Raw genomic sequence first — 12,304 nt, 5'->3', positions numbered from 1 at the left:
CAGAATTGTCTGCAGAGTCCAAGTACACCCCATGACCACAAGTGTGTGCTTGGGGCGTCAGGGGTTGACTGGAGGAGTGAGGGCACCACTGGCAGCTCCAGCCCCCAGATTACTGGCCAAGGGCTGCAAATTACCAGGGGCTGCATTACCAGCTCCTTTTCCCGAAGAGCCTTCTCATTGGCCGGTCCACCAGTTCCAAAGCCCAGCAACTCGTTCTCAGTCCTGTCACCCCAGTAGACACTCGAAAACCTCACTTCTATCCCAGCATTTTGTCCTTTTGATCAAGAAAGGACTGGGGATAAATCCCTGTCCACACAATCAAGAACCTCAGTCCTTAGCCCATAGTCTTAGCGGTTCTACTTACATGCACAGCGTGGTCCTCCTTTGGTAATTCATTCATTCAAAACTATTACGCCAGGCCCTGATGCAAATGCCTCCTCTACCCAGTCATCCTGTTACTGATGGTTAATAATTATGCGGTAATTTTTAGTCTCACTAGGAATGAAAAATGCGACAATAAACTACCATTTTTTACCCATCAAATTAGCAATACTTTGTTTTAAAGAAAATACTCAGTGCTAGTGAGGAGGCTGTGAGATGGGCAACTGCAACGTCGTAACCACCAATAGAAATGGGACATCCTTTCTGGAAAGCAGTCTGACAAAAACTATTCCAGTGTTAAAACTCATTAACCCAGAAGTTCATCTGGAAGTTTATTACAAGGAAATTATCAGGGATTTAGACAAAGATTTATACCAGCTACCGTTTATACCAGCCATGCACTAAATACATAAATTACCTCCTGTGCCAACGAAGATTTCACCAAAACATTGTTTTTCATGGCAGAAAAATTACAACCAGGCTACATTTACAGTAATAGAGAATGTTTAAACAAATTAGACTAAGTCATAGAACATAGTATGCATTAAAAACTGTCTTTAAAGAATTTTAAATGCCATAGGAAATGTTCTTATATATACAGTATGCTTCTAACTTATAAAAATATATAATAAATATACATGCATTAAAAATAACACAGAGAGGGACTTCCCTGGTGGACCAGTGGTTAGGACTCCCAAACTTCCACTTCAGGGAGCAACTGGTCAGGGAACTAAGATCCCGCAAGCCGCGTGGCACGGCCAAAAAAATAATAACAACAAAAATAACACAGAGAAATAAATCAAAATACTACTAGGTAGGATGGAAACTTACTAATGCTTCCCGCGTTTTCCTATTTTTCTGCAATTGGCCTGTATCCCTTTAATAACAGGAAATGTTACAAAAATGAAAGGCGCCTGCGCGAGCACACACGTGACTTCTCCCGGGTATGAGGAACTCCTTACCGCGTTCTTCCTTCAGACGGCTGCCTCCTGGTCCAGTCTTGGTGAGTCACCCAACTCGTCTGAGTATTTCATTTTCTCTTTGCAAAATGAATGTGATAATCCCGGCCTCTCCACCTCGTAAGATAGTTGTATGTTGCTGCTGCCTCCTGACCATAAAACCCCAGGTGAATGCTAATTACTGTTACTACCAACAGACCAATGCTTTCTGGGAGAGGTGAGTCCCGGTGACGGTGACATCATCGGGAAGGCTCATGTAAGAAAGGAATGGTCTCCTGGGACATGAAGTCTCTTCCCAGAAACCTTCGTCCTGCGTATTACTCCGCAGGTACAATTGCTGGTACGAAAGGATCTGAAAGCTTGATGGCGTTCCACGGAGCGTTTGTTTCTCACTCATACATTTGAGCTGGGGTTAGGCTGATCCTGGCTGGGATCAGCTGGGTTGGGTTCCACGCCGCTGTTTGGGTCCAGGTCTGTCCCACATGCCTCTCATCCTCCCGGGACCAGCAAGCTGGCTGGGGCATGTTGTTCTCCTGGTGACGGAGAGAGGCATAAGAGGACACGCCAACCACACAAGCACATTTCGAACCACTGTATGCGCCACATCTGCTAATACCCTCCAGCCGAGTCCAAAATCATGGGGCAGGGAAGCGTTTCCCTCCCAAGGTTGTGGGAGGATCTGCAGAGTTACACAGCGGAGGATGTGGTTACTGCAGAAGGTGAGGAACCGAGGCTAATGATTCAACCTAGCAGGAGGAGGGTTGGGAAGGTAAAATGAGCCACGAAGTTGTTAGCTCTGTGCAGACTGAAGGCGAGGAGGGAAAGAGATGGGAAGCCCGGGCTGTGACTTGTTGGAGGCAGCCAGGAGATGCCTACTCTGCATCCCTTGTTCATATAGCCAGCAGTTATTGGGGGTTGGCCTTGGAACTTGGTGAGGCTCTGAGCTGGGACACAGTGGAGATGAGAATGAAAGCAGGACTCTCTTCCGTCTAGCTGTTTTCCTAATCAACTTTCTTTACACACCTGCAGCCCATTGCCATCTTTTAAACGCCCTTTCATTTGCAACTGTCCTGCCTCTTGTGTTGCCATGGTTTTAAAAGGTGGTGTGTATTAAAAAAAATTTTTTTTATTAAAGTATAGGTGACTTACAATGTTGGGTTAGTTACTGCTATACAATAAAGTGACTCAGTTATACGTGTATATATATATATATTCTTTTGCATATTCTTTCCCATTATGGTTTATCACAGGATATTGAATACAGTTCCCTGTGCTATACAGTAGGACCTTGTTGTTTATCCATTCTTTATATACCAGTTTGCATCTGCTAATCCCAAACTCCCAATCCCTCTCCCACCCTCCACCCCCTTGGCAACCACCAGTCTGTCCTCCATGTCCGTGATTCTGTTTCTGTTTCATAGATACGTTCATTTGTGTCATATTTTAGATTCCACATTTAAGTGATATCATGTGGTATTTGTCTTTATCTTTCTGACTTACTTCACTTAATATGATCATCTCTAGTTGCATCCATGTTGCTGCAGATGGCATTATTTCGTTCTTTTTTATGGCTGAGTAGTATTCCATTGTATATATGCACCACATCTTCTTTATCCATTCATCTGTCACTGGACATTTAGGTTGTTTCCATGTCTTGGCTATCGTGAATAGTGCTGCTGTGAACATAAGGGTGCATGTATCTTTTCGAATTATGGTTTTGTCTGGGTGTATGCTCAGGAGTGGGATTGCCGGACCATATGGTAATTCTATTTTTAGTTTTCGGAGAAGGTGGCGTGTATTTTTATCACCTCAAGGCCGTATATCAAGCACTTCCCTCATGCGTAAACATCTTTATGATCGGAGTTCTCCCTGGGAAAATCAAATGCATGTGTTCCCAGTCTGGACTGTCAGGATCCATCTGACGGTGTGGTCTATCATCTAGGAAGGAGGGTCCGCCTGCCAGGACAGCACCTGAGGAAGGTGGGGAGTGGGGTAGCTTCTGCAGATGTGCTCACACAGGGCTAGCTGAGGAGATGCCTCCCCAGAGACAGCAGAGACAGAGCCACGACCTGGCAGCTGGGAGGCAGCTGGGAGGCAGCTGGTCGCGCATGCTCTGGCTTCAGTGGGAGTGACAAGGCTTGAGGAAATGTTGGCTGAAGGAAGCAAATAGAACCCCACACAGCCCTACAGGACCAAGTCCCCGACTTTCCCTTTACACTTAGCTGTGCCGGGGTCTGAGTCTTAACAGGGATGAACAGGGCCCAGCTGGAGGAACGAAATGCACCCTGCAACCCTGGAAGATGGAAACTAGCGTAAACCAAGGGCTTTACCCCAGCGGGAGAGTCTAGGGTAACATGACTTTACTCGGAACCAGATGATTTAGCACAACGACAAAAGAGAAGTCTCCTTTTCCTTCTGAAATGAACCAAATACATAAGAAAAAGAATACCTAGTGTGGAATTCTATCAAATAATGGCAGATGTCCCTGTTAGGTTGGCACCTGCCTTGCAAGAGCTCACTGTAACGATCAAAAGGCAAGGGTTGGGGGAGATCAGCTCGCTGCTTTGTGACCACCTAGAGGGGTGGGATAGGGAGGGTGGGAGGGAGTCTCAAGAGGGAGGGGATATGGGGATATATGTATACGTATAGCTGATTCACTTTGTTATACGGCAGAAACTAACACAACATTGTAAAGCAATTATACTCCAATAAAGATGTTTTTTTTTAAAAAAAAAAGACAAGCGTTGGGCCCCAGTCTAATTAGGAGAAAAATCATCAGACACATCCCAAAACACCTGACCAGCACTGCTCAAAACCATCAACGTCATGGGAAACAAGGAAAGTCAGAGAAACTGACTGCCACAGCCAAGAGGAACCTAAGCAGACATGAGGAATGCAGTAACCTGGATGGGATCTTGGAACAGAACAAGACATTAGGTAAAAATTAAGGAAATCCAAATGAACTGTGGACTTCCATTAATAATAATGATCAATACTAGCTCATTAAGTATAACAAATACACCACCTTCATGTAAGATGTTTATAACAGGGGAAACTGGATACAGGATGTATTGGAACCCTCTGTGCTATCTTCTTAATTTTTCTATAAATCTAAAACTGTTCTAAAAAAATAAAGTCTATTAAAAAATCAATTCAAGAGTTGAAAGCACAGACATGGAAACCAGGCTGCCTGGGGTCCAGTCTTGGCTCCTCCTCCCCTTGGGTGAAGCCACTTAACCCTTTCTGCCATGCCTCAAGTTTCCTCGCCGTAAAATGGGAATAATCCTAGGACCTCTGATTGTCCTGGGGACTAAATAAGTTAAAACTTGTCAAACTCTGGAAGAGTGCTTGGCACCAAATAAGTGCTACATGTGCTTATTTAGTACATAAATAAAACCGAAGATGTGGGTTCACCTCACATGTTCTGTAAAACAGGAGGAAGTGTACCTTAGCTGAGTTTTAATTTTTCTTAAAAAAAAAAAAAAAGGAGCATGCTTAGGGCTCAGTTTGGGCTCCACTGTCCCAGAAATCCCGTGACCCTGCCCCTTCCCTCTCGCTTGGCCTGAATTTGGTTCTTCCTGTTCTCTCTCCCAATGGTTTCCCATTCTTTGCCAGGTTCACACGGGGTGACTCAGCCTGGAACCCTCCAGCCAGGAGGCACATCAGCACGGGCAGATCCACTGCTCTCTCGCCTGTCCTAGCTCTTCCTTCCTCCCCGGGAGGGTCCTACTGCACCTGCGTTCCAGCAACACCCCCAGACACCTCCAACCCCACCACCCTCCCCCAGACACGTGGCCCCAACCCCTCTGTCTCTCCTGCCTGTGCGGATGCCCTTCCAGCTCGGAGAGCTTTGGTGACGAGGGGACATCACCACCCAACAGGATGCCTAGGAAATGCGTGTGTTCCTTATTGCCCAGGAAGAGGTCTTGCTAAAGAACAATCCTGAACTTTGTCCAAATGGTTGAAAGCTTGACACGAGTCATCTTCCTGTGAGCATCTGAAAAATGCCTGTGTCCAAGCAGAACTGGAAGCACAGATCTGCTCTTTCCTTTAGTCAAGACCTTGAATTCCTGGAGCTGTTTCCTGCCCCACTCATGGCCACGGTCCCTCTCAGGGGCTGCCAGGTAAAATGCAAGCCAAGCACTGCAGTGTGGCAGCGACAGAAAATCCAAGGATCCAAGCCTCTACAGGATGAAGCTGAATCTCCCAATACTCTTCCCTGGTGGGTTCCCCCACTTTTTTTCTAAAGAGGCTTATTTCTTGTCCAGAATCCTGAGACACTGGTGAAGGGGGTCATTAATAGGACCCTCATTTTACAGGTGAGGAAGCCAAGTCCTTCTGGAGACAAAAAAAAGATTTCAGGCATGTTTCCTGTTTAGAGAAGGGGTTGCAGTTCCTCATCCACATTCTAGCCAGGGTTAACTTGTTTGCTTGGCTTTTCTTTGCCAGCACTTGCCAGTGACCTACATAGACCACATGCCTAGTAATAACTTGAACTTTATTAGCACCCAACATTCAAGGGTCTCTGGGGATTTGGCAAAAGGCAGTATTTAGTAAATCATCTGCTTATACCTCTGGGGCAGCCTTTGAAGAGAAGAGGCTACCAGCTGGGAGTATCGGCACAGTTGTCACTTGTCTGACTTTTTTCTTTTTCATTTATTTATCTGGAAATCTCTAAGACCATGGCTCACTTGTAAAGGTTGATATTTGAGATAGATAACAACTAGTCTGGCTCAGGTATCGGCCAATCAGGATGGATTTTGGCCAAGGGTACCCAACCAAGGCCCTACCCCACTCCTGCCCCTGATTGGCCAGGTATTGTCCCTAAAGCTGCAGGTTTAGGGGAAGGTCTAGGGAGTTCCAGGGAAGGAGCCTAGGTGGTCAAGGTAGTGGGACAATAGCTGTACCAAAGTGACAGGGAAGTAATTCAGTATTTAACCAGCTGACTGTCAACCCTGTACGTACCCATATTCTCAGTTCCTGGGAAGTACAGATCCATGCCACGCGGCTCAACGTTCTCCTAAGTGTCCATGATGGTTAACCATAGCAGGCTAAGGCGTAGAGGTGTTTGGATTCAAGAGCCATGGGGATTTCATTTTAGTGCATCTTACCTCCTCTTTGGTCCCCTGGAGCTGGAGCTGGATCAGGTGTAAGAAGAGTGGGTGCAAGTCACAAGTGATAGCATGAGATGATCAAAGTTAGGGAAGCCCAAGAGGGCCCCTAAGTCCAAAGGTTGCTGTAGAATTCGATGTGAGAGACAGGATAGAACAGGACAGATGCTGGGAAAATCTAGGACAAGAGGGTCGAGGGGATCAGAGGGTCTAAAATCACTGCCTTGAAAGCTCCATCACTCCTTACCAGGGAAGCTTAACTGTGGTTAAAAATGTACGGAAGGGTAGAGCTACTCAGTCCTCAACAGTTCTTAGAACTTCCTTGTGAAAACATTTCCCCAAGTGTTTGCAACTCACCCAGCAAGCTCTTTCAGAAAAGTTATCCCAGAGGCCAAAGCTGATACTTAAGAAGGACCTTCATTGTTTGAAGGGCTGCTTCCCACTGGGAAAAAGCATGATTTAGATGGGTGGTCTTTTGCATCACAGAGTCCAAATTCTCTAGGACTCTGGCCACCTCAGAGCAGGGTAGCTTTATAAATTTTTACCGGTACAGTAATTCTAATAGAGCCATTTTTGAAGTGGTCTCAAAGGCCACTGGAGATGCAAGAATTCTCCCGACGGACGCAAATTGCTTTCCAAACATATGAGTCCTTTCTGCTCTTCTGGGTGAATGCCACGCAATCCTCCAGCTGGCATTTAGGGAGAACTAATTGCTTTCTACTATTAACTTATTACGTGAATCATTAAGGGTGACTGAATTTGGAATTCACGCACCAGAATACTTTTATTCAGCATTTATCCAAAATTCTATCTATGCAACATGTGGCAGCTTGCAAATCTCCTGCTGTGCCTGCAAAACCGTCAACAGCCAAATGCCCACACTGAGGAGGAAGCAAGTTTTGTTTTGTCTTAGCAGTTGCTGCTACTGTGTTATCCACGTGGTTGGTTTTAGGTTTTCTGATCTTCTCTGAGATGTTTAGGTTTCTGTATCTGCCACATCAGTATTCGGGGCCGGTAATTTTCTAGTTAACTAAATTGGAAGATACGTTGTGGTTCAAATAGGAATCATCATACCCCAGTTGCCAAAGCAAATGTTTACATGATGCTACCCCCTCTCCCCAAAAGCAAACTGCTTATGCGTTGACACTTTGTTATTATAAACAAGTCCCATTGTTTCTTCCATTGGAAAGTGTAAAAGGACAGAATAAATGGACAATGAGGTCTCTTGCCCCACCTGAGTGGGTTGAAGTGAAAAAAAAGATGGAAAGTTATTGCTCTTCTCAGGGAAGGTTTTTCAAACAGGATTTTCTTTTTAAAATAGGTTATAAATTCCTGTGATTCAAAAGTCAGTATCAGGGCTTCCCTGGTGGTGCAGTGGTTGAGAGTCCGCCTGCCGATGCAGGGGACGCGGGTTCGTGTCCCGGTCCGGGAAGATCCCACATGCCGCGGAGCGGCTGGGCCCGTGAGCCATGGCCGCTGAGCCTGCGCGTCCAGAGCCTGTGCTCCGCAACGGGAGAGGCCACAACAGTGAGAGGCCCGCGTACCGCAAAAAAAAAAAAAGTCAATATCAAAAGTTATAATTGAGAAGTTTCCCTCTCTCTGCTACCCAGTCTGTTTGGGTCCTCCATTCCACCCCCGGAAGTCATCGCTTCACTAGTTCCTTGTATATCTTTCCACTGTTTCTTTGTGCAAATAGAGGTATTCATATTTTCCTCTTAAAGGGAGGTTTGAAATATTTCACTAATACTCAAAGCTCCCCTGATCCCGCACTAGGAGGTAAAGTTCAATATGGTAAATAAATTCAGAAGTGACTCCAGAAGACTGAAATTGCATCTGAAGTCTATCTTCGTAGGACTGTCTGCAGCACCGGTGTTTTTTAATATACCTGGCTCTTGGGAAAATGATGGACCAGAATTTTCTCCCGACTCCCCGGCCCTGCTTTCACACTCTTGCCTCCTCTCGCGTCAACAGCCCCGCAAAAGTTTCTGACAAAGGTGCACCTTTTGTTCTATTCCCCACGCCCACCTCCCACAAACACACCTTTGTAGGGTCCTGTCACCTTAGTGCCTGTGGGGATGGGTAAATGGCTTCTAATGTATATACAGTATTCCAGGAAGCAATGGCTGGCTCCTTCAATTCAAGGGTTCTTCCAAATGGAAATAGTCTTTCAACATGGGGCTAATGGGAAAACTTGATACTGGAGGATGTCCCAAATGTACAATATTCAACTTATTGATGGAGTGTTTATTATATGCCAGGTGCTATGGGTGGGTGTCAGGTAGAAGGGTGAGTAGGACACGGTGCCTGCCGTCATGGACGTCATGAGGAGAGTTACAACACGGAAGAGCCACGAGGGTGCAGAGCTCAGAGAAGGCTTCAAAGCCGAGATAAGAGGGGCAGGTAGACTCAGCCAGGCGGTGAGCAGGGGTCTGAGGCGGCATCGTGTGTAGAGGCCTCTGGGATGAAAAAGTCAGGATTCCTTCCTCCTCTGCTACAACTTCCTTTCCAAGCGGGACCTCGTGGAGATAATTCTGGTGACCAAAGGAGTGGCTTTAATGGAGATATAGGGGCAGTAGGAGTTGGAGGTGCTTGGGAGTGGGTGGAGGTGTGTGGCACATCACAACGTGTGGACACGGGCCTGGGCAGTTCCGAGCCAGGTCAGGTGAGAGGGGTGCTACTGGGAGTCAGGAAATTAGATGCCTTCTTGCCCCAGGACCCCCAAGTTTATTCCAGGCTCTACTTCATACATTGCTTTGGAAACCTCAGAAAATAGCATGGCCATGGGAGCTTCAAGGGAAAGGTCTTGACATACCAATGAGGCAGAAGGTGAGGCAGTCCAGTTCCCAACAGAAAACAGATGGCACGTTCAAAACAGGATAACCTGGGGAGGGATTATTTACGAAAGTGTGGGCAGCGCGGGGTGGGGTGGGGGGAACAACCAGTGCTGCAGTAGCTGGGGCTTTACCACCCAGAGCCCTACCACCCGGGGCCCAAAGGAAGGAGATTAGGGACAGTTACCAGAGCCTGTGCGGGGCAAGTGGCTTGTTTGGCTCCTGGGTCTTGAAAGGAACCGTGACCTTCGGCAGAGGTGACCTTGCAGAGAGGGAGCGAGGGGAATACATTCCCAACCACACTGTCCTTCCCCCTGCCAGGCCTCCCTCGTAGCCGAACCCTGCCATAGGAGAGGACGCGGGGCCTGTTGTGAGGCTCCAGGCACAGAGAAACGTGGGGTGGGCATCTGCAGGGGCACAGGAGGCAAGAAGGAAACTCACCAAGTCCTCGCTGTGGCTTGACGTGGCAGGAGACCGGACAAGATTGATTTTCTTTATGCTTTTCTCCATTTTTCTAAGAGTCTCAAAATGAACACATATTTCTCCCGATTGGAGAAACGATGATTTTTAATTTAAAAAGGCAAAACCACAAACCACATCAATAGCAATAACAACAAGGAATGTGTCCCAAGGAGACCCCCCTAGGAGTACCAATGCTCTCATTACTTAGAGCGGGAAAGGGAGCCCTCACCAAAAATTCTGTCCCACTCTGAACAGCCAGCTGACCCTTTCTCACGGGATGCTGACCACAAACAAAGCACGTGGAACCGGCGCTCTCAACCGAGTTCTTGGGAAGAAGAGTCACTGGGTCCTGAAGAAAGTGACACCCAGGCCCTTCTTGTTTCTCTGAAGCAAACCTTATGTGGGCGGGTTGGGGGTAGGGGGTGGTCATAGGGGAAGATGCTCAGCTTTCCAGGCACATGGGTTCAAGTCGTGGCCCAGCTGCTTCATCCTGGGGGAACCTCAAGCGTTTACGGGCTCTGAGTCTTGTACTCAAGCGACCGTGAGTGCGATGATGATCCTTCACTCTAAGAGTCATTGTGAGGGTTCACGACCTTGTAGATGGTAAACGACATCTCTACAAATATTCCTTGTAAATGAAGGAGAGCAATGCACAAAGGTAATCACCACCACAAAAGGCAAGAACAAATACATCTGCGGCCTCTAGGAGGCCTGAGGCCTGTAGCCCAGCTCATGCGTGGACAGAAAGAACACAACCTTGGTGAATTAAAGAGAAACACAGCACCAGAGCCCGCTGGGAGGGATTTCTCTATTTCCCATCAGATGGTATTTCTCTCTCCAGTCTTCTCCTGTTTCTCTGCCTTCTCCACCCCTCAGCTCACTGGGGTCCCTGTGCCCAGGACCTGGCTAGGAGTCTCTCGTGGGAGTCTCTCCCTACGTGCAAGGTGGAGGTAGACCCTCAGATTTAGTACTTGCAGAGACTTCAGAGGTCAGCACCTGTGACGCCCACCTTTCTCTTGCTACCTTGACTGCCGTTGGCATGTAATTTCAGTGTGTGATTGTTCTAAAAGGCCCCTGTCCCATGAGGGAGGGACAAGACAGATGAGGCCAGTGAAAACCGAGAGAAACCGAGAGAAAAATCATGGCAGCGGAGGGCATGAAAAGAAGGCAAAAGGAAATGGGAGAATAAGGAAATGGGAAATTCATGATAAAGACTGGAAATGTGATCACACTTTCATAGTCATTCTCAATCCCTTTGACATTTGGCCCCGTGGGGTCCCAGGCTCTTGCATCCAGTGCCTGAAGGGTTTAGGGCTGGAGAGAAATGCAGTGGCCAAGGAAAACTCTTGTCAGATGCCACCCCCTTCCCGGACCCTCCCCACCTCTTACACCTCTGACCATGACCCAGTGGAAAGAAGGAGCACCCGAGCCACACCTGGACCTCCTGGTACTTGAAAGCACTGACCTCGTGTTCCTCCCCAATTTAAACTACAGGATCTGACCTACAACTAGTAGTGTTTGTCCTTGGTACAGGGGAAAGATGGGTGGTGGGTACAGGAGTCCAGAAACAGAGAAAAAGGTATAAAAGTGGGGCACTTGTTTTTCCTGAAAGATGGGGGAGTGGCTAAAATTGTGGATTCTGGAATCAGACTGAGAAGGTCCAAATCCCATCTCTTCTGCTTCCCGTCAAGGTCACCCCCTTACTTAGCTACCTGAGCCCTCTGATCTATCACTATAAGTGGGATGACCAGACCGGATGTGCTCCCTAAGGGGATGCAATCAATGTCAAATACACAGCATCAACTCGGACACATTCTTGCCTTAAAAAAAAAAAAAAAAAATTGATCCTGAAATCAATCAAGCCTCTAGATGTCTTACCAGTTTACAGGGAGTAAAGGGGACTGAAGAACAAATTAAGCAACACTACAAGGAAGCAAGCAGCCCAGTCTGGAACGTGGGACATCCTACAAAATAAATGACCTGGTGTCTTCAACAAACCAACTGCAAGGAAGTGAAAATTTACAAAGGAGTGGAAACTGTTACAGAACAGAAGGGCCCATCAAAACAAAAATGTGAGCCTTGTTTGGATCCTGATTTGAAAAAAAGCCCTGAAGAGACATCTTTAAGAGAACTAACCTGATATCAAGGAATAACTGTTAATTTTGTGGATAACGGCATGGCGGTTATATTTCTAAAACACCCTTTCTAACTACAGACACGCACTGAAGCACTTACGGGTAAAATGACAGGATGTCTGGGATTTGGAGGGTCAGGGGCAGAGTTAAAATTGTTGGACCTGAGTGATGAGTGCCTGAGTTTTCATTTTATTCTTCTGTCTCTGTTGCATATTTTTGAAAATGTTCATCACAAAACGTTTTAATAGAGCCACAGATATATGACTACAATGGCGTGAGTTTGGATCAGACACCTTTGTTAGGACCTCAGCATCCGTCGGGCTTACCCGTGATTGTGGGCATGGCTCGGGGCGGGGTTCCATCCAGCTTTGACTTGCTTCACTTCCAGAGCAAGCCATTGTCTCTCTGATCTGTGGCCTGGGATG

The 12,304-nt window shown here is 46.9% G+C and overlaps 1 protein-coding gene across 1 annotated transcript in view; it reads left to right on the top strand.

Moving 5' to 3' along the window:
• The first annotated feature begins 1,365 nt into the window (after positions 1-1,365).
• The window catches only part of SNRK (SNF related kinase), a 131,925-nt gene continuing 120,986 nt past the window's right edge, over positions 1,366-12,304 (top strand). Inside the window, exon 1 of the mRNA XM_024756091.1 lies at positions 1,366-1,384. The gene's annotated coding sequence lies outside the window, so the exon portion shown is untranslated. The remainder of the gene's footprint in view (positions 1,385-12,304) is intronic.

Source organism: Neophocaena asiaeorientalis, unplaced genomic scaffold (genome assembly GCF_003031525.2).
Source record: "Neophocaena asiaeorientalis asiaeorientalis breed wild unplaced genomic scaffold, Neophocaena_asiaeorientalis_V1.1 scaffold265, whole genome shotgun sequence".
Taxonomy (NCBI): domain Eukaryota; kingdom Metazoa; phylum Chordata; class Mammalia; order Artiodactyla; family Phocoenidae; genus Neophocaena; species Neophocaena asiaeorientalis.
This window is presented reverse-complemented; position numbering and strand designations above follow the sequence as displayed.